Source organism: Schistocerca piceifrons, chromosome 1 (assembly GCF_021461385.2).
Source record: "Schistocerca piceifrons isolate TAMUIC-IGC-003096 chromosome 1, iqSchPice1.1, whole genome shotgun sequence".
Classification (NCBI taxonomy): Eukaryota; Metazoa; Arthropoda; class Insecta; order Orthoptera; family Acrididae; genus Schistocerca; species Schistocerca piceifrons.
The window spans coordinates 280,117,699-280,140,653 of NC_060138.1; the positions used below are offsets into that span (position 1 = coordinate 280,117,699).

A 22,955-nucleotide genomic window follows, 5' to 3' on the forward strand; every position below is an offset into this window, starting at 1 on the left:
GTAGTTTCCCCTTGCTTTCAGCCGTTCGCAGTACCAGCACAGCAAGGCCGTTTTGGTTAATGTTACAAGGCCAGATCAGTCAATCATCCAGACTGTTGCCCCTGCAACTACTGAAAATGCTGCTGCCCCTCTTCAGGAACCACATGTTTGTCTGGCCTCTCAACAGATACCCCTCCGTTGTGGTTGCACCTACGGTACGGCCATCTGTAGCGTTGAGGCACGCAAGTCCCATAAGACTCCCATATTTAATGCACCATTGTTTTGCTTTTTTGACAAGTTTCTTTCCATTTGGCCCTCATGATGCCAACCAGCTTTTTCATTAGGACCTGAATTTAGACTGTACATTTTCCTCTTCCTGCCTAAATTTTCAGCTTTTCTGGTTAACTTACATGTGGTCTCTGTTGTTGGATTTGATCTTTCTTTTTCAAGTGATAGTGCCATGCAAGGAATGTAGTCCAACAAGGCATTCATATAACACATTGAGTACCTTCTGCCTGAGTGGTTTATGTATTGCAAAAGTCAATGCAATAGTCTGCCCATCATGGGTAATAAATCACCAGGTTGGTCCATAGTGGCAGTTTCCTGACCACTCTAGGCTCAAACTGTTAGTTCCAGAGCTGAGATCTTCATAAGCATTCTGAGGATTGTGTGCTAGTCTTTTTTGGGAGATGAGGCTCCAGGCAACCATTTCTATCACACATGAAGAAAAGTAATTCTTGCAGTACATGCATGCTGCTAAAATCATGGAGAACCCTTTTTGGCTTCAAAACCACTATTTTTTGTAAAGCAGATCAAAGACCAATTTGGAAAACTAGCATTAATCAAAAATCAGAAATGACTGTATCTTGATTAACATGGCAGACACATTCACTCAAGTGTTTTGCTCTCTTGAAACAATTTTACTAATGTACCCATTATTATATTCCTTGCAATAAGCTCATTACAGTTCAGGACATCATATTCACCATGACTTAATACTGCAGATAGAGAAAGAAAGGACATTGCACAAGTGTGGAGTGACAAAATGTACACTTTATCTGCTTTATCCATCTGGGACCAAAAAACAGTGTATTTGATACCATTTATCTTGGCCTTTGAGAGTGAACTACTCTAAATTTGTATGTTTAAAACACATCTTTCTACAGTGCATTGTAGGTTGCGGGTGATAGCTACAACTGCCAATCTGTACCGTGTCTGGGGAGCACTGTTCCCCATTATTGCCAGTTTCTGCTGCTATTGAGGAAGAATACAAGATACAAAATACTAAAACTTTTGATTGTCTAGCATACCACAAATCAAAGTCAGATGTTTGTAAATTTTGTGAAAATAGTGATGAACTCCCCCCCACCCCCCCCACCCCCCACCTTCAAATGGAAGTGTGTCCCATTTGCCTAGAAACTCCCTGATAGTGAATTACCTTTCTCTGGACTCTTACCAGTCTGCCACTGCCCCACAGTCTGAAAACAACTAGCACTTGAAGGTGGTGTCAGCCCACATATATCCCATCCAGACATGGAATCTCACAAGAAGAAAAATATGAATGAATAACAGTGAAAAAAATGAAGTTGAGTGTGGATCTGGCAGTTCCAGCTATGCTGTATCCCCTCCCACACCCATCAGTTTGAAACTGTATGTGTAGTAGCAAACATTTCAGTGCAAAGGTGGTGCATGTAGAAGCCAAAACTTGATCAACTTATTCTTGTTCTTGCTGCCACCTCTACTTGCATCCACAACTGTGTGTATTGGACATTTTAAATTTTCATTATTTTCCTTGCCCCCCCCCCCCCCCTCCCCAGTTTGGTTTCTTTGGACAATATCTCGGATGGCAATCCAGTTTTAACCAAAGGGTGAAAATCTGAAAGGTGGAAGGAATATATGGAAGGGCTGTACAAGGAGAACTAGATGAAGATAGATGGAAGATATGATATCACGAGAGTAATCTGATAATTTGCTTGAGGTATGGAATAAAATGCAACACAATACTCAAAATATTTACTGTGGCTTTTGAAGAATCTGCTATGAGTAAGAGAAAAGTTTACTAGTGGTTTAAATGTTTCAAAGCAGCTCAAGAGACATTGAAGACGATGACTGCCCTGCATGCTCTAGCACATTAATTACTGATGACAGTGTGGAAAAAGTAAAGAAAATGATCCTGGAAAATCACCATGCTGGTGATGTCTGCATATCCTTTTGATCGAGCTTAGAAATTTTGTTGGACTTTTTGGCATGAAACATGTAGCAGCAAAGTTTGCTCCAAAATTGTTGAATTTTGACCAAAAATTACATCACATAAGTGTCGCTTAGGAATTGCTGAATGAAGTCAACAATGATCCAGAACTTGTAAAGCAGGCTATAACAGATGAAAAAACATGGATATACAGATATGACATTGAAACCAAGGCCCAATCATCCCAATGGAAACTGCCTGAAGAGCCAAGACAAGAAAAATTCAACAATTTCAATCACAAGTGAAGGTTCTACTCATTGTTTTCTTCTATTACAGTGGAATAGTGCATCATGAGTTCCTGCCTTATGGTCATGCAGTCAGTAAGAAGTACGACCTGGAAGTTATCCACCGTTTGCATGAAGCAATCCAAAGAAAACAGAACACATCCAGAATTGTGACCAAACCACTCGTAGAAATTGCATCACGATAATTCTCTCACTCACAGCTCAGTGCTTAATGGTAATTTTTTTTGATGAAAAAACCATTATGTATCCTATTCACTGGACATGGCCCCACCTGCAACTTCCTTCTATTCCCGAGGCTGAAGAGACTCATGAAAGGATATTATTGTGTCACCATTGATGAGATAAAAACAGGAGACTGGAAAAAGCACTGGAGCAAATACACACATCAAAAAAAGTTTTGCATCACCTCGGTTCCAAGAGTTTCAGAACCAGTACAGAAATTGAAATAGATATTAACATAAACACCATTTCCACCCTTTTTATTGCTCATGAGAACCACTCATGGCATGTTGTTCCACCATACAACGAGACCTTCAGAGTTGGTGGTCCAGGTTGCTGTACTCAGCGGTAACTCTAATACCCAGTAGCACATCCTCTTGCATCGATGCATGCCTGTGTTCATCGTGGCATACTATCCACAAGTTCATTAAGGCACTGTTGGTCCAGATTGTCCCACTCGTCAACGGCGATTCGGTGAAGATCCCTCAGTGGTTGATGGGTCGCGTCATTGATAAAAGCCTTTTTCAGTCTATCCCAGGCATTTTCGATGAGTTTCATGTCTGGAGAACATGCTGGCCACTATAGTCAAGCGATGTTGCTATCCTGAAGGAAGTCATTCGAAAGATGTGCACGATGGGGGCGCGAATTGTTGTCCATGAAGACGAATGCCTCGCCAGTATGCTGCCGATATGTTTGCCCTATCAGTCAGAGGATGGCATTCACCTATCATACAGCCATTATAGGGCCTTCCATGACGACCGGCGGCATTTGTCGCCCCCACATAATGCCATCCCAAATCAGCAGGGAACCTCCACCTAGTTGCACCCCCCCTGCAAGTCCAGGGGTAAGAATTGGCCCCACATATTCCTGCCTGTTGTAAGAGGCAACTAAAAGGAGTCTCACATGTTTTGGCCTTTATGTGATGGTCCCGTGTAGGGTTTGACCTCCATTTTTCAAAATTTTCCTGAAGAGCGAGCTAATTGGGGAAGGGCACCTTACATGGTGCATTGTGTCCATCATCCGCTGAGACCTCTCACATCCTTTGTCGACGTGAATCTGCACTTCTGCTCATTCTCCAACTGTTAGGTGAGGTCACCCCCCTGGATGCGTATTTTTCCATCGATTGTGCAGTATCGTTTTCTTCACTGACAATGATAATGGACTTGTTTACTTGGTTGCATCTGATATCCAGCAAGGTAGCCAGTCCATTGTGGTGGGGCTGCCATGTACCCTGTGGGTTATAGCCCCCTGACCACACAGGGATCGCTCTGCTGACGCCAGTGCCGTTAACTCCCCACGTATGCGGAGGAGTAAATGTCCATCCCCCTGGGGCATCGGGATTCCCGGCAATGGCCATCCTGCCAGGTGGCCTTTGCTGCGGCTGGGTGGTGCCCATGAGGAGGGCCCTTGGTCGGAGTGGGTGGCATCAGGACGGATGATACGAGATGAAGTGTAGTACTTTATCTCTTGCTGCTGGCCCACCACCAGCAGTCTCTAAGCGGTTGAGGTCTACCTTCAATGCTAAGAAATACAACCCCAAATTGTTCCCCTCTGTGGCCACACCATGGGGGGAATGCCAGGCTAAGGATGGCAGCGAAGCTTATTCGCCTCGGTACCTCGTATGTACAAGAGTTGATGGGTAATCTTTCATGTCCATGCAGTCTCAGTTTTTTGTGGAGCATTTAGCATACAGGGTGCAGCCAACTGCAGGTGGTGGTTCATGTCAGTACCAATGATGTGTGTTGCTTTGGATCAGAGCAGATTGTGCCTGGTTTTGGGCGGTTAATGGAAGTGGTAAAGACTGCCAGTCTTGCTTCCGAGATTAAGACGGTGCTCACCAACTGCAGCATCATCGATAGAACTGACTGTGGTCTTTTGGTGCAGAGCCGAGTGCAGGGTGTGAATTAGAGGCTCAGGTGGTTCTTTGACCATTTAGGCTGCAGATTCTTTGACTTGCACCATCGAGTGGTGGGTTTTCAGGTTCCGCTTAATAGGTCAGGAGTCCACTACACACAGGAGGCGGCTACATGGGTAACGGGGGCTGTGTGGAAGGGACTGGGCGGTTTTTTAGGTTAGAGGGTCTTAGGAAACCACAGAAGGGGCGTCCGTCTAAAAGTGGGCAGGTAAAACACAGTAAGGTGGTTTTAGAAATGATTGGTATTGTAGTTGTAAATTGTCATAGCTGTGTTGGTAAAGAACCAGAGCTCCAAGCCCTAATAGAAAGTAATGAAGCTCAAATAGTTGTAGGTACAGAGAGCTGGCTAAAGCCGGTAATAAGTTCAGCTGAAATTTTTTTGAACGGTCTAACAGTGTTCAGAAAGGATAGATTTAAATACAGTTGGTGGTGGAGTATTTACCGTATTTACTCGAATCTAAGCCGCACTCGAATCTAAGCCGCGCCTGAAAAATGAGACTCGAAATCAAGGAAAAAAATTTTCCCTATTCTAAGCCGCACCTGAAATTTGAGACTCAAAATTCAAGGGGAGATAAAAGTTTTAGGCCGCACCTCCAAATCGAATCTAAGTTGGTCCATTATGATACGAGACACAATTGAGGTTGAACGAATGACGATACAGCTACAGTAGTTTGGTTCGAGTCGTAAGCTTAGCAGTTAAGCTTTACCAGGAAGCCATTGCTATGTGTCAGGCGCTCCATCCGTATTTATACGGGTACCCTTCCTTTTTCACGTGCTTCGTCTGGTTTGAATTGATTGCTTATTTTTCTTTGATCTGGTAAGTGCCGTTATGTGTTTACATCACTCTAAGCTGAAAATGCATTACTGTACTGTGTCATGCATTGTTTGTCGCATTCTGATAATGGCTTGCTCTTGTGCGCGGTTACTTACACTGCTGCTTTCTTTGATAATGATCAACAAGAACCAATTAATAGACTGCATATGATGGAAGATGTTCTGAACGAGAGTTTAGCGAACATTTTTCTCCGTTTGAAAATCTTTGCAGACGCCTCTTTAGTACATTATATTCTGCACAGAAATTAGTCATCTTAGATTTAAAAATCTAGTCAATTGCCGTGCTTCATTTCTGACTGTATCACTATTAGGCATAAGAATAATACGAATATAAACATGACATGATTTGTGTATTCTTCCGCGTTTGCTGTACTCTCGCTCTAGTTTCGTAGTTTATTAGGCAGACAGGATTTAAATGAGACAGCAGCAAACATGAAAGAATACATGGCAAAATGTTTATATTCGTATTATTGTTATGGCGAAGAGAATACTGCATGTGATTCACAATTCATAAAAGTTCCTAGCAGCAACCATCTCTTCTCACAGGTAGGAAAAAAATTCAGAACGTAAAGTTTCCCATATTGACAAACACTCCAAACAGTCTTGCCAGTCGGATTTTCGTAGTACATTAAATGCTGCTAGAAGATGAACAACACGAAATTTCTATTTACTTCGTTGGATAATGTATGAAAGTGCAGTGGTCGAAAATCGGAGCGGAGAAAAAAGCTCATTTTCCACCTTTTTTTTTTTTTTAAGTTTATTTACTGACGAAGAGGTTTTGGCGCCAGTATTTATCTTTGTGCCTGCAAGACATGCCTGTTGTAGCACTACATATATTCGATGGCAGAAGTTAGTTGTGGCGGCACCTACCAACATTTTTCAGAACTTCCGCTTACTTTGCACTCGATTCTAAGCCGCAGGCGGTTTTTTGGATTACAAAAACCGGAAAAAAAGTGCGGCTTAGATTCGAGTAAATATGGTATTGCTGTCAGAGGTAGTTTTGTCTTGTAATGAAATTGAAGTAGATAGTTAATGTGAAATAGTATGGGTAGAGGTTATACCTGACAGTCGGACTAAAGTATTAATTGGATCGTTTTACCGACCCCCCCAACTCGGAAGACATAGTTGCTGAACAGTTCAAAGAAAACTTGAGTCTCATTTCAAATAAGTACCCCGCTCATACTATTATAGTTGGTGGTGACTTCAATCTACCCTTGATATGCTGGAAAAATTATACCTTTAAAGCCGACAGCAGGCATAAAACATCATCCGAAATAGTACTGAATGCTTTCTCAGAAAGTTATTTTGAACAATTAGTTCATGAGCCCACTCGAAGTGTAAATGGTTGCGAAAGCATACTTGACCTTTTAGCAATGAATGATCCTGGACAAGTAGTGAGTGTTGTGAGGAATACAGGGGTTGGAGACCACAAAGCAGTTGCTGCTAGGCTGAATACCATTACACCTACAACCATCAAAAAGAAATGGGAAGTATATCTATTTAAAAAAAAGCTGATAAAAATGCTCTGAACGTCTTTTTAAGAGACAGTGTTCTCTCCTTCCGATCTGATCATGTAAGTGTAGAAAAGTTGTGGAATGTTTTCAAAGACATAGTATCAACAGCAATTGAGAGATACATACAACATAAATTAATAAGTGATGGTACTGATCCCCCATGGTACACAAAACGGGTCAGATCGTTGTTGCGGAAGCAATGAAAAAAGCATGCCAAATTTAAAAGAATGCAAAACCCCAAGATTGGGAAACTTTTACAGAAGTTTGAAATATGGCGCATACTTCAATGCGAGATGCTTGTAATAATTTCTACAATGAAATTCTGTCTCAAAATCTGGCAGAAAACCCAGAGAGATCCTGGTCATACATAAAGCACACCAGTGGCAAGACTCAATTAATACCTTCACTGCGCGATAACAACGGTGAAGTCACTGATGACAGTGCCACTAAAGCAGAGTTATTAAACACGGGTTTCCGAAACTCCTTCACCAAAGAAGACGAAGTAAATATTCCTGAATTCCAATCAAGAACAACTGCAAAGGTGAGAAACATAGATGTAGATATCCTCGGTGTAACAAAGCAAGGCCTCCGGTCCAGATTGTATACCAGTCAGGTTCCTCTCATAGTATGCCGATAAAATAGCTCCATATTTAGTAATTATATACAACCACTCGCTCACAGAAAGATCCGCTCCTAAAGACTGGAAAATTGCTCAAGTCACACCAATACCCATAAAGGGAAGTCGGAGTAATTCGCTGAATTATAGGCCTATATCACTAACGTCGATTTGCAGTAGGGTTTTAGAACATACACTGTATTCGGACATTATGAAGTACCTCAAAGAAAACGATTTATTGACATGTATTCAGCACGGATTCAGAAAATATCGTTCTTGTGAAACACAACTAGCTCTTTATACCCATTAAGTAATAAGTGCTATCGACAGGGGATGACAAATTGATTCCATATTTTTTAGATTTCCAGAAGGCTTAACACCATTCCTCAAAAGCATCTTCTAACCAAACTGCGTGCCTATGGAGTATTACCTCAGTTGTGCAACTGGATTCATGATTTCCTGCCAGAAAGGTCACAGTTTGTAGTAATAGACGGAAAGTCACAGAGTAAAACAGAACTAATATCCAGCGTTCCCCAAGGAAGTGTTATAGGCCCTCTATGGTTCCTGATCTGTATTAATGACATAGAAGACAATCTTGGTAGGCGTCTTAGATTGTTTGCAGATGATGCTGTCATTTACCACCTTGTAATGTCATCAGATGATCAAAACAACTTGCAAAATGATTTAGATAAGATATCTGTATGTTGCGAAAAGTGGCAATTGACCCTCAATAAAGAAGATTGAAGTTATTCACATGAGTACTAAAAGAAATAAGCTAAATTTCGATTACGTGATAAGCCACACAAATCTCAGGGCTGTAAATTCAACTAAATACTTAGGGATTACAATTACAAATAACCTAAATTGGAATGATCACATAGACAGTATTGTGGGTAGAGCAAACCAAAGACTGCGATTCTTTGGAGAACACTTAGAAGGTGCAACAGGTCTACCAAAGAGACTGCTTACACTACGTTTGTCCGCCCTATTCTGGAGTATTGCTGTGCGGTGTGGGATCCACATCAGGTGGGACTGACGGATGACATCGAAAAAGTACAAAGAAGGGCAGCTCATTTTGTATTATCGTGAAATAGGGGAGACAGTGTCACAGACATGATACGTGAATTGGAGTGGCAATCATTAAAACAAAGGCGAATTTCGTTGCGACGGGATCTTCTCATGAAATTTCAATCACTAGTTTTCTCTTCAGATTGTGAAAACATTCTGTTGGCACCCACCTACATAGGGAGAAATGATCATCATGATAAAATAAGAGAAATCAGGCCTTGCACAGAAAAATTTAAGTGCTCGTTTTTCCTGCATGCTGTTCGAGAGTGGAACGGTAGAGAGACAGCATGAGGTGGTTCATTGAACCCTCTGCCAGGCACTTTATTGTGAATAGCAGAGTAATCATGTAGATGTAGACATAGATGTAGAGGACAAGTTTGGGGAGGTGGAGGGCTTGTCCAAAATGTGGTCAGGGCCTGTCTTGATAAAAACGGCATCCTCTGCCCAGTGACGGGCATTACTCGCTTGTGACAAGCTGGAGGATGTTTGTTACCATCAAATGCCATAAGAGCTTAAATATGGTCCAGGGCATGATATTTCTTTTGCAGTCTGACGATGGGGCTGCGCACCAATTTAGAGTGGCGAGGTGTTCATTTCGTCTGGGATAATCAGGTTGCCACTGGTGCCTTCATCTTGGCCTTTGAGGGTGCCACATTACTCGAGAAGGTTAAGGTGACGGTCCACCACTGTGATGTGAAGCCATATATCCCACCCCCGACACAGTGCTTTAAGTGCTGGAAGTTTGGCCATACATATACATCTACATCCACGTCCATACTCCACAAGCCACCAGACGGTGTGTGGCTGAGGGTTCCTTGAGTACCTCTATCGGTTCTCCCTTCTAACCAGTCTTGTATTGTTCGGGGAAAGAAAGATTGTCTGTATGCCTCTGTGTGAGCTCTAATCTCTCTGATCTTATTCTCATGATCTCTTCGTGAGATATACGTAGGAGGGAGCAGTATACTGCTTGATTCCTCGGTGAAGGTATGTTCTCGAAACTTCAACAAATGGCAGGATCAGGGATTTTCTCTGCCTCGTGATGGCTGGGTGTTGTGTGATGTCCTTAGGTTAGTTAGGTTTAAGTAGTTCTAAGTTCTAGGGGACTGATGACCATAGATGTTAAGTCCCATAGTGCTCAGAGCCATTTTTGAACTTCAACAAAAGCCCGTACCGAGCTACTGAGCGTCTCTCTTGCATAGTCTTCCGCTGGAGTTTATCTGTCATCTCCGGAACACTTTCGCAATTACTAAATGATCCTGTAACGAAGTGCACTACTCTCCTTTGGATCTTCTCTATCTCTTCTATCAACCCAATCTGGTACAGATCCCACACCGGTGAGCAGTATTCAAGCAATGGCCAAACAAGTGTACTGTAAACTACTTCCTTTGTTTTCGGATTGCATTTCCTTAGGATTCTTCCAATGAATCTCAGTCTGGCGTGTGCTTTACCGACAATTAATTTTATATGGTCATTCCATTTTAAATCACTTCTAATGCGCACTCCCAGATAATTTATGGAATTAACTGCTTCCGGTTGCTGACCTGCTATTTTGTAGCTAAATGATAAGGCAACTATCTTTCTATGTATTCGCAGCACATTACACTTGTCGACATTGAGATTGAATTGCCATTCCCTGCACCATGCGTCAATTCGTTGCAGATCCTCCTGCATTTCAATACAATTTACCATTGTTACAACCTCTCGATATACTACATTATCATCCGCAAAAAGCCTCGGTGAACTTCCTATGTTATCCACAAGGTCATTTATGTATGTTGTGAATAGCAATGGTCCTAAGACACTCCTCTGTGGCACACCTGAAATCACTTTTACTTCAAAAGACTTCTCTCCATTGAGAATGTCATGGTGCATTCTGTTATCTAGGAACTTTTCAATTCAATCACACAATTGGTCTGATAGTCCATTTGCTCTTACTTTGTTCATTAAACGACTGTGGGGAACTGTATCAAATGCCTTGCGAAAGACAAGAAACATGGCATCTACCTGGGAACCCGTGTCTATGGCCTTCTGAGTGAGCTGGGTTTCACACGATCGTCTTTTTCAAAACCCATGCTGATTCCTACAGAATAGATTTCTAGTCTCCAGAATAGTCATTACACTCGAACAAAATATGTGTTCCAAAATTCTACAACTGATTGATGTTAGAGATATAGGTCTATAGTTCTGCACATCTGTTTGACGTCCCTTCTTGAAAACAGGGATGACCTGTGCTCTTTTCCAATCTTTAGGAACACTACGCTCTTCTAGAGACCTACGGTACACCACTGCAAGAAGGGGGGGGGGGCAAATTCTTTCGCATACTCAATGTAAAATGGAACTGGTATCCTATAAGGTCCAGCAGCCTTTCCTCTTTTGAGCGATTTTAATTGTTTTTCTATCCCTCTGTCATCTATTTCGATATCTACCATTTTGTCATATGTGCGACAATCTAGAGAAGGAACTACAGTGCAGTCTTCCTCTGTGAAACAACGTTGGAAAAAAGACATTTAGTATCTCGGCCTTCAGTCTGTCATCCTCTGTTTCAGTACTATTTTGGTCACAGAGTGTCTGGACATTTTGTTTTGATCCACCTACCGCTTTGACATTAGACCAAAATTTCTTAGCATTTTCTGCCAAATCAGTTCATAGAACTTTACTTTCGAATTCATTGAATGCCTCTCGCATAGCCCTCCTCACACTGCATTTCGCTTCATGTAATTTTTGTTTGTCTGCAAGGCTTTGGCTATGTTTATGTTTGCTGTGAAGTACCCTTTGCTTCCGTAGCAGTTTTCTAACTCGGTTGTTGTACCACGGTGGCTCTTTTCCATCTCTTACGATCTTGCTTGGCGCATACTCACCTAATGCATATTGTATGATGGTTTTGAACTTTGTCCACTGATCCTCAACACTATCTGTATTTGAGATAAAACTTTTGTGTTGAGCTGTCAAGTACTCTGAAATCTGCTTTTTGTCACTTTTACTAAATAGAAAAATCTTCCTACCTTTTTTAATATTTCTATTTATGTCTGAAATCACCGATGCTGTAACTGCTTTATGATAGCTGATTTCCTGTTCTGTGTTAACTGTTTCAAATAGTTCTGGTCTATTTGTCACCAGAAGGTCTATTATGTTATCGCCACAAGTCTATTTAACTGCTCAAGGTAGTTTTCAGATAACGCACTTAAAAAAATTTCACTGGATACTTTGTCCCTGCCAACTTTTATAAACATTTGAGTCTCCCAGTCTATATCTGGTAAATTAAAATCTCCACCCGGAACTATAACATGGTTGGGAAATCTACTTGAAATATTTTCCAAATGTTCCTTCAGGTGCTGTGCCACAACAGCTGCTGAGCCAGGGGGCCTATAGAGAATCAAATTACCATGTTTGAGTCTGTTTTAACAGTGACCTTCACCCAAATTATTTCACATTTCGGATATCTGTCAATTTCCTTCGATACTATTGCACTTTTTATCGATATAAACATGCTTCCCCCTTCACTGTCCAGCCTGTCTCTGTGGTATACATTCCAATCTGAGTTTAGAATTTCATTACTATTTACATCTGGTTTCAGCCAACTTTCTGTCCCTAGTACTATGTGGGCATTGTTACTGTTTATTAATGAGAGTGATTCTGGGACCTTTCTATAGACCCTCCTGCAATTTACTATTACCACATTAATATTGATATTCCCTGTTGCGTTTTGCCTACTGCTACCTTGTCGCATCTCAGGAGGCGTCTTGTCGGGCCTAGGGAGGGAATACCCTAACCTAAAAAACCCACATGTGCACTCCACACATAATCCGCTACCCTTGTAGCCGCTTCCTGCGTGTAGTGCACGCCTGACCTATTCAGGGGGACCCTACATTTCTCCATCCGATAGCGGAGGTTAAGAAATTTGCACCCCAGATCTCCACAAAATTGTCTGAGCCTCTGGTTTAAGCCTTCCACTCAGCTCCAAACCAGAGGACCGCTGTCAGTTCTGGGAACGATACTACACATAGTTATCTCAGATTCCACCCCACGAGCGAGGCTTTCCGCCTTCACCAACTCCGCCAACCGGCTGTATGAACTGAGGATGACCTCTGAAACTAGACGGCAGGAGTCATTGGTGCCGACATGAGCAACAATTCGCAGTTGGGTGCACCCAGTGCTCTCTATCGCTGCCGGCAGGGCCTCCACATCTCAGATGACACCCCCAGCAAGCGAACAGAGTGAACACTGGTCTTCTCCCCTGACCTTTCTGCTATTTCCCTAAGGGGCTCCATCACCCACCTAACATTGGAGCTCCCAATAACTAATAAACCCCTTCCCCCGCGTACATGCCCGGACCTTGCTGAAGGAGCGGCCACATGTCCACTCACAGGCAAAACGGGCGATGCCAGACGGCCAGCCTCCACATTGACCCTCTACCTCGGTGCAACGTGAACACCGCTGAACCTGCCACTCCCCTTGGGGAGAGGGTGGCCCAACCGCACCTGGTACCCGCGAAGATGTCTCGACAGCAGGGACCATGGGTGAAGCATGTAACACCTGGGGTGTACCATGTGACACACCAGACTTCCCACTGCCGCTACACTCAGAGGCGGCAGCCTGAAGACGGCTGACCGCAGCCGTCAACACGTTCAGCTGTTAGCGAAGTGTGGCCAGCTCCTCCTGTGTCCGTACACAGCAGCCACACATCCTATCCATCCTAAGAAATCAACAATTTACTGTAGAGAGTTAATCAACTTTTCACTAGATTGCCAATTCACTAAAGGTGGCTGATAGCTGACTAAACTGTGGTTTATTAGACACTTCGTTGGAAACAATGAAAATTTCTTTACGTTGTACTTCCAGTGTCACCTGTCGGGATTGTGGATGTCCTTCGCATCCCAATACTCCACATGCCCCGCCTTCCATCTGTGTCAACTGCAGAGAGCACCATTCGCTTTGCTCGCCAGACTGCAGGATTCTCCAGAAAGAAAGGAAAATTATGAAAGACAAGGCTCTGGACCGACTGACCTACACTGAGGCTAAGAGAAAATGAGAGGCTACATCCTGTGTGTATGACATCAACCTACACCGCTGCTACGACAATGGTTCTACCATCTTCCGTTCCACTGCATACAGTTGGCTCTTAGAGCCGCCAGACTCCACCTGCCCACTTGATGGTGGGGGGCACTTCCCTCCCTGTTACTCCTCCACCACCTACTTTGGGAGCAACATCCCCCCCCCCCCCCCCAACCATTGGGGACATCAGTCCCCACTACTCAGCTGGAGAAGCATACGTCTTCTTTGGCTCCTCTCGCTAGGAAGGGGTCCCTTGGGTCACTCCCTTCCCAGGTTCCTACCGGTGGTAAAGGTGACACCCGCAAGTGGCTAAAGCAACCACAGGTATCCCTGAGACTGAATCAGTGGAGCCTTCCCAGCCGGACAAACCTAAGGAGCAGCGAGAAAAACTGAAAAAGACCGCTAAGAGTCAAGGGGCTGGTGGCACCCACACAACCGCTACCTACAAGCTCTGCGTCTGAGGAAGAAGTGGCGATTCTGGCTTCCACTGAGGACCTAGAGATCTCGCTGGGTCCTCAGATGCAATGGATGTAGCCTGTTCAGTAAATAAGTTGGTGGCATCATGTGACCCTGAGGTGTAGACTGCCTCATTGTTTCATGCTTTCCCAGTCTCATGATCACATCATCCTCCAGTGGAATTGCAGCAGTTTCTTCCAGCACCTGGCTGAGCTACGGCAACCATTAAGCTTTACATCTGCTTTCTGAATTGCCCTCCAGGAAACCTGGTTCCCAGCAATGTGGACCCCTGCCCTTTGCAACTGCAGGGGATATCAAAAGAACCGCAGCGAATATAATAGTGTGTCAGGTGGAGTTTGCATCTATGTCGTGAACTCAGTCTGTAGTGAACCTGTGCCCCTTCAAACTACTCCTGAAGGATACGGACAATGCAGGAAATAACTGTCTACAATGTATATCTCCCTCCAGATTGTGCAGTACCCCTGACCGTATTGGCTGCACTGATTGATCTACTCCCTAAACCTTTCCTACTTTTGGGAGATTTTAATGCCCATAACCTCTTGTGGGCCGGCACTGTGCTTACTGGCCGATGTAGAGATGTCGGAAATTTAGTGTCCCACCTCAACCTCTGCCTCTTAAATACAGGTGCCCCCACACATTTCAGTGTGGCATATGCCACATATTCTGTCATTTATCTCTGTCTGCAGTCCTGGCCTTCTCCTATCTAACCACTGGAAAACGCATGACGACCTGCGTGGTAGTGACCATTTCCCCATCTTCCTGTCACTCCCATGGCATCATGCCCTTGGATGCCTATCCAGATGGGCTTTAAACAAGGTAGACTGGGTATCCTTCACCTCTGCTGTCACTGTTGAATCTCCCCCACATGGTGCCATCATCATTGTGGTTGAGCAGGTCACTACAGCGATCGTATTTGCAGTGTAAAATTCGATCCCTCTTTCCTTAGGGTGACTTGGTGAAATACAGTCCCTTGGTGGTCACCGGAATCTGCTGAGACAATTAAAGAGCGTCGGCAAGCTCTACAGTGACATAAGCAGCACCCTTCCCTAGAGCACCTAATAGTCTTTAAGCAGCACCGTGCCCGCATTCGCCAGCTTATAAAACAACGGAAACAGGAGTGTTGGGAGAGGTACGTGTCAACCATTTACAGAGTGGGAGCTCCTCAGTACCCTTGCACATTGCCCCAACACAGCTCCTGAGCTGGATCGTATCCACATCCATATGATTAAACATCTTTCATCTGACTGCAGGCGACATATCCTCATCAACTTCAACCGGATCTGGTGCGATGGTGTCCTTGCATCGCTATGGTGGGAGAGCACCATCATTCCAGTGCTCAAACCCAGTAATAACCGGGCCCATCAGCCTTACTAATGTTCTTTGTAAGCTGCTAGAACGTATGATGTGTCAGCCGTTGGGTTGGGTCCTGGAGTCACGTGGACTACTGGCTCCATGTCAGGGCGGCTTCTGCCAGGGTCGCTCTACCACTGTCAATCTTTTGTTCCTTAAGTCTGCCATCCGAAGAGCCTTTTCCAGGTGCCAACATCTGGTTGCCGTCTTTTTGACTTATGTGAAACATACGACACGACCTGGCAACATAATATCCTTGCCACGTTTATGAATGGGGTCTCTGGGGCCTGCTCCCGATTTTTATCCAAAACTTCCTGTTGCTCCATGCTTTCTGTGTCCAAGTTGGTGCCTTCCATAGTTCCCCCGTATTCAGGAGAATGGCATTCCACAGGGCTCTGTATTTAGTGTTTCTATTTTTAGTGGTCATTAACAGCAGCTGTAGGGTTGTCGTTCTCACCCCCTCTGTATACGGATGACTTCCGCATTTCGTGTTGCTCCTCCAGTACTGGTGTTGCTTAGCAACACTTACAGGGAGCCATTCAAAAGGTGCAGTCATGGGCCCTAGCCAATGGCTTCCAGTTTTCAGCTGCAAAGTCGTGTGTCATGCACTTCTGTCAGCGTCGTACCACTCATCCGGACCAGAACTTCACCTTAATGATGATCCACTCACTGTAGTGGATACATATTGATTCTTAGGACTGGTTTTTGACGCCTGATTGACTTGGGTCCCTCACCTCCGTCAGCTTAAGTGGAAGTGCTGGCAGCACCTCAATGCTCTCCGCTGCTTGAGCAACACCAACTGGGGTGCAGATCGCTCTACGCTGCTGCAGCTCTACAGAGCCCTTGTTCAATTTCGCCTTGACTATGGGAGTCTGGTTTACAGTTTGGTGGCACACTCAGCATTGCGTTTATTTGACCCAGTGCACCACTCTGGCATTCGTCTAGTGACAGGAGCCTTTAGAATGAGTCTGGTGCCCAGTGTCACGGCGGAGGCCGGAGTGCCTCCATTGCATATCCAACGTGCACAACTGGTCACCAGTTATGTTGTGCACATTCGTAGTTTTCCTGCGCAGCCGGCCGGAGTGGTCGTGCAGTTCTAGGTGCTGCAGTCTGGAACCGAGCGACCACTACAGTCGCAGGTTCGAATCCTGCCTCGGGCATGGATGTGTGTGATGTCCTTAGGTTGCTTAAGTTCAAGTAGTTCTAAGGTCTAGGTGACTGATGACCTCAGAAGTTAAGTCGCATAGTGCTCAGAGCCATTGAACCATTTTCTCCTGCGCATCCGAATTACCGTCTCCTTTTCCCACCCACAGCGGTTCATCTCCCGCATCGGTGGCGCAGGTCTGGGCTCACGATTGCAGACACATCAGGTCCATTCTCTCTGAATTGGAGTCCTACCTTTTACCACCTCTCCTCGAGTTCCATTCACATACACCTCCATGGTCTAAACCTAGGCTGAAGCCTTGCCTGGACCTTTCACATCGCCTTAAGGACTCCGTTAACCCCGCAGCTCTCCGTTGTCACTTCATCAGTTGAGATGTTTTGACTTAGATTAAAAGTGTCTTTAAACTTTTTGGAAAAATAATCAATTACGAATTGTACTTTGACAAGCCGGACGGCATTATCCGGTTTATTGTTGCTGTCGGAAAAGTTGCCGTCGGAAAAATGTAAAAATGATAATATTTGTCTGAATCGGTTGTGGGACATCGTTTTGCGAAATATCGGTGTGTCTATCATCGGATTCGTTGACCAATAATCATCGATCCTTGCTTTTTTGACAATTCCCAAAAGGATACCAAGCCCACACCATTTTCTAAGTTCAGGTCCTGTAACATCAACAAATTTGGCATTTTCTTAATCCAGTTTCCTTCTATTACAATTTTGACTGTAGTACTTGTTGGTTTCGTTGCTAATATATTCTACATCTACATACATACCCCGCAATCCACCATACGGTGTGTGGCGGAGGGTACCTCGTACCACAACTAGCATCTTCTCTCCCTATTCCATTCCCAAAGAGAATGAGGGAAAAATGACTGCCTATATGCCTCTGTACGAGCCCTAATCTCTCTTATCTTTGTGGTGTTTCCACAAAATATAAGTTGGCGGCAGTAAAATTGTACTGCAGTCAGCCTCAAATGCTGGTTCTCTAAATTTCCTCAGTAGCGATTCACAAAAAGAATGCCTCCTTTCCTCCAGAGACTCCCACCCGAGTTCCTGAAGCATTTCCGTAACACTCGTTTGATGATCAAACCTACCAGTAACAAATGTAGCAGCCCGCCTCTGAATTGCTTCTATGTCCTCCCTCAATCTGACCTGATAGGGATCCCAAACACTCGAGCAGTACTCAAGAATAGGTCGTATTAGTATTTTATAAGTGGTCTCCTTTACAGATGAACCACATCTTCCCAAAATTATACCAATGAACCAAAGACGATTATCCGCCTTCCCCACAACTGCCATTACATGCTTGTCCCACTTCATATTGCTCTGCAATGTTACGCCCAAATATTTGATCGATGTGACTGTGTCAAGCGCAACTCTACTAATGGGGTATTCAAACATTACAGGATTCTTTTTCCTATTCATCTGCATTAATTTACATTTATCTATATTTAGAGTTAGCTGCCATTCTTTACACCAATCACAAATCCTATCCAAGTCATCTTGTATCCTCCTACAGTCACTCAACGATGACACCTTCCGTAAACACCACAGCATCATCAGCAAGCAGCCGCACACTGCTCTGCTCTCCACCCTATCCAAAAGATCATCTATGTAGATAGAATACAACAGCGGACCTACCACACTTCCCTGGGGCACTCCAGATGATACCCTCTCCTCCGATGAACACTCACCGTCGAGGACAACGTAGTGGGTTCTATTACTTAAGAAGTCTTCGAGCCACTCACATATTTGGGAACCAATTCCATATGCTCGTACCTTAGTTAGGAGTCTGCAGTGGGGCATCGAGTCAAACGCTTTCCAGAAGTCAAGGAATATGGCATTCGTCTGATACCCTTCATCCATGGTTCGCAAGATATCATGTGAAAAAAGGGCGAGTTGTGTTTTGCAGGAGTGATGCTTTCTAAAGCCGTGCTGATGCATGGACACCAACTTTTCCGTCTCAAGGAAATTAATTATATTTGAACTGAGAATATGTTCGAGAATCGTGCAACAAACTGATGTTAAGAATATTGGTCTGTAATTTTGAGGATCTGTCCTTCTACCTTTCTTATATACAGGCATCACCTGCACTTTTTTCCAGTCGCTCGGTACTTAACGTTGGGCAAGAGATTCGCGATAAATGCAAGCTATTCAAATAGATTGTTCCAAATATATAATTCTACAATATCCTCGACGCTCTGTGTATCTTTGGGAAATATGTTTGGACCCGGGGATCCTTCAAATTTATAATTGGTCCTCAGTAAATCAAAGTCTGACCACTGTGCACTGTCTTCTTTGTCTGATTCATCCGAATTAGTTGGCAATCATAGCGTTCGCCGAATTATTTTTGGACGTATTTCACTATCTTCCTATGATTCTGCGTCTTTTTTTAATATATATTTTCTTCCCAATCAGCCAAGTCGTCTGGAACATCAGACAAGACATCCGCACATTCATCGTAAATAATCCTATTAATCCTATTGTCTCTTTCGTCCGCCATGATGAAAGGGCACAAGTACATATAAAAACAAAAAAACTTGTTGACGTGTGTAACTTATTGTTACCTAAACAAAACACCAACAGAATGCCAAAAATACTAAAGTGCTGTTGCCGGCCACTGTGCGATACTATGCAGACGACACCACTGTGGTGTCGCCGGCCACTGAGCGATACTATGCAGACGACACCACTGTGGTGTGGCCGGCCACTGAGCGATATTATGCAGACGAACTATGGTGTCACCAGCTGTTGACCGCTATTTTGCGCATGACACCACTGTGGTGTCACCGGATGGCTTAGTGTTAAGTTGGCAAACCCAATTCGAGAAACTCTGACTGACACAAACTGAAAAGTAAAGTTTATGGGTAAGAGATCTCAAACTTTCAAAATATGTGCAGGTGTCAGCAAGCTGGTGGTTTATCTCCACTTCTTTTCAACCGTGACATGAAGAAAATTTTAAGAATTTGGAATGAAAAACAAAGAATCCTATGTATTGCCATTCATGCTAGGGAGGAAAATGAGGATATTGCAATAAATTGCCTAGCATTTGTGGATGATTCGGTCATTCTTTCTCAAAGCCTGATGGATATAGCAACGTACATCAATCCTCAGGAAGAGACAGCCAACTTGGCAGGCTTACAAATCTCTGCAGAGTAAACAAAGTTCATGATAAATATACAAAGTGGTCCAACATACTCAACAACAGGTATTGGGAAAATAGAAAAGGCAAACAAAAATTAAAATATTTGGCGAGACTATTCAAGAAAACAGTTTCGAAAAGTCTGCTTCAGAGGGTAGGATAGACAAGATGGGAGAAGTGTGTGGTATACCTAAGAACTTACAATAAATGGTCACTATCTTGAAGAAGAAGAAGAAGAAGAAGAAGAAGAAGAAGAAGAACAACAACAACAACAACAACAAAGGATATCAGAAACAGTGAGGAAGATGAGATAACTCTCTCTCTCTCTCTCTCTCTCTCTCTCTCTCTCTCTCTCTTTCCTGCCCCTTTTGACATATCTACAGACTGGATGAAATAGGCTCCCCAAGCAGATCTTCATTTATCTTAAGGGGGAAAAAAAAATTAACACTCACGTGGATTCAAGAGGTTAGGGAATACATGAAAAGCATTAACGTAAGGTAAGTAGTAATATTGGAAAGAGGAATCTTTAAAGAAAAAGTTTTAAAAATGGAAGGATTCCAAGGCAGGGGGTAAAAGAAACTGGCACAGTCTTAATGCAAGAAGAAAACAAAGAATGAAATTTTGCGAATTTTCTATCTACGATGAATAGTACACTGGAGAAAAGAATACTATATCAACAGAATTAAAACTACAGAAGTACAAACAAATACATCAATCACATCATATAAATGTTTTCTTTACTTTTTAATACAAAAACTGACAAGATATTAAACAAAGTCTTATGTGTACAGTATTAATTTGTTGAATAGCACACAACAGCAAACTGTTGAACCATTTGACAGGTCTCTCCCATCATACATAATCAGTTGAGAATATTTTATCATAATAAAAATGGCTGCGAATGAAAATAAAAGAAATGAGAAAGGGAAAAAGTGAAAAATATACACCTATCATTTTGAAATTTAGAAATAAACAACATGAGCTAGCTCAAAATAAGAAAACTGGCAATGCAAGAAACCATTACTATTATTCGACAGAGTTTAATATGTCGAATAACAGTGTAGAACTTGCAGAGAAGTTACTTGAAAAGAAATTTAGAGTTTGTGGAAAGATATGGCAAAATAGAGGATTTCCGGAAAATTAAAGCATAAGTCAATGTGTTTGAAGCTTGTTATCAACGGAAAGGTGACAAGTGGCCAGCGACGAGCCAAGTAATCCAAATTAGTGCTGCTTTTGCCAAGCGAATAAATTTGTTTGAGATGTGCAGACGGAAAAGTGTTAATTATAACTCTAAATCCACAGATTACTTTGTCTAGGATTTCCCTATCAACAGGGTCAAAAAAAATTTATTAAGGTAATAAATGTTGAACTATGTCTTTAGAGTTCATTAATTTGTGGTGAATTAATGGGTTTCAGGTTGCAAATTGTTTCCAGGCATGAACTTCCCTTTCTAAACTCACATTGGTATTTCCCCAGTGGATAGTCAAGTGTAGACTGTACTCTGTTAAGTAACATTGTTGAGGATATCTTACAAGCAATTTGTAAAGGGTATACCTCTGTTATTCTCAACATCTTGCTTGTTACCCTTTCTTGTGCCACGGATATATTGTATTCACTTTCCATACATCTGGGAGCTTTTCTTTTTTCAAAACCTCTTCTATGATGCAGACCATTTTCATCATCATCATCATCATCATCATCATCATCATTACTACTACTTACTTAATTTGTTCAGCTCTAGGTGGTGAATAATATTCTCGGTTTTAGTGAATCTCTGGAAAATATAGTTTATGGTTTGGCTCTGTCTGTTTCTGTGTTTGAAGTATTTTGCCAGTATTGCACAGTTTTTGGGATTGTTAAGGCCAATTTTTACCATTTGCATATTTGAAGCAAAAGCTTGGTGATTGATAGGCTTTTAGGCTATTTTTAAAGTTGTGGTAGAAAATTCTGGACTTATTTTTTCAAAATTATTCTGTATTTGCACTTCCACTGAATTTTGAAGACCCCTTTTAATACTCCTTATCATTCTTGTATCTTTTCTTTGTAGTTTCAGTAGCCCATTATTTTAATTCTTTCCAGAACATTTCCATTTTTTCATTCTTTCCACCAGAAGTCATTTCATCACTTTCTTAATAACTTTAACTGATGCAGATATTTTCTTCAGTGAACTACTGACCTGTTTGAATAATTATTTACAGTTACAGGATTTAGTGATTTTTATTTCTCCTTGAAAGTTTTCTATAGTTTGTTTAGTGTGGAGCCTGTTTTTTCTGTGTTTTACTAATTTTTGTGATCGTCTTCAAATTTTGCGGGGCAGGAGTTTTAGCTTAATTTTAAAGGGATAGTGATCCGAGTCAGATTCCCCATTTCTTATTATTTTTAACATTGGGAATTTCCTTAATAATTTCTTAATAAACAGCTACGTGGTCCAGTTGGAATACACCTAACATCAGCTTTAGGGGTGTAGTGACTCCCACTATATACATTCTGCAGTACAGTGGTGCACATTAGATGAGAATTCCATGATCCAGTGCTGCATTGTGTTTATTCTTTGTTTTGGATTATATAGTTATTCCTTGTTTTGAGACAAAACAAGGAATAACTATATAATTTTGGACACTGAATGCTATGCAGATCACATACTTCTCTGTGATTAATTTATATATGGAAATAAATCTTTTTCGTGATTTAACCACAGGGGTATCAGTGTTTCAGCTTTTCTTGGAAGTTTCTTAATAATATTAACTTCAGATGAAAGGATTTAGAGAGATTAATCAATCTCATGCCATTTTTATTTGTCCTTTATGTGCTGAAACTTCTACCATTTTTCTGAAAGTCCTTTTTTTGCCTATTTTGCATTAAAGTCTCATAGTAGTATAATAATAATTGATTTTGGGATTTTGAATATTTTATCATCCGCAATTCTTCAGGTTTACTTGGATTCTTCTTCATATCATCTTTTTATTGGGGCATGACAGTTAAGAAAAGTTGTTTTGTGTTTTTGTATTTCATTGTGAGAAGTGAGAACCTTTTGAATTGGATATGAACTGTGGAAAATCATCAACTCTTTCTGAACATAAAACATAATAGTAGTTTTCCTTTCATAATTGTAATTGCTGTCTTACCTTTGAA

General features: G+C 42.4%; 1 protein-coding gene across 6 annotated transcripts in view; it reads left to right on the plus strand.

Annotated features, from left to right (window-relative positions):
* LOC124789124 (hyccin) overlaps positions 1-22,955 on the plus strand; it is a 167,383-nt gene that overhangs the window by 56,561 nt on the left and 87,867 nt on the right. The gene's annotated exons all lie outside the window — the stretch shown is intronic.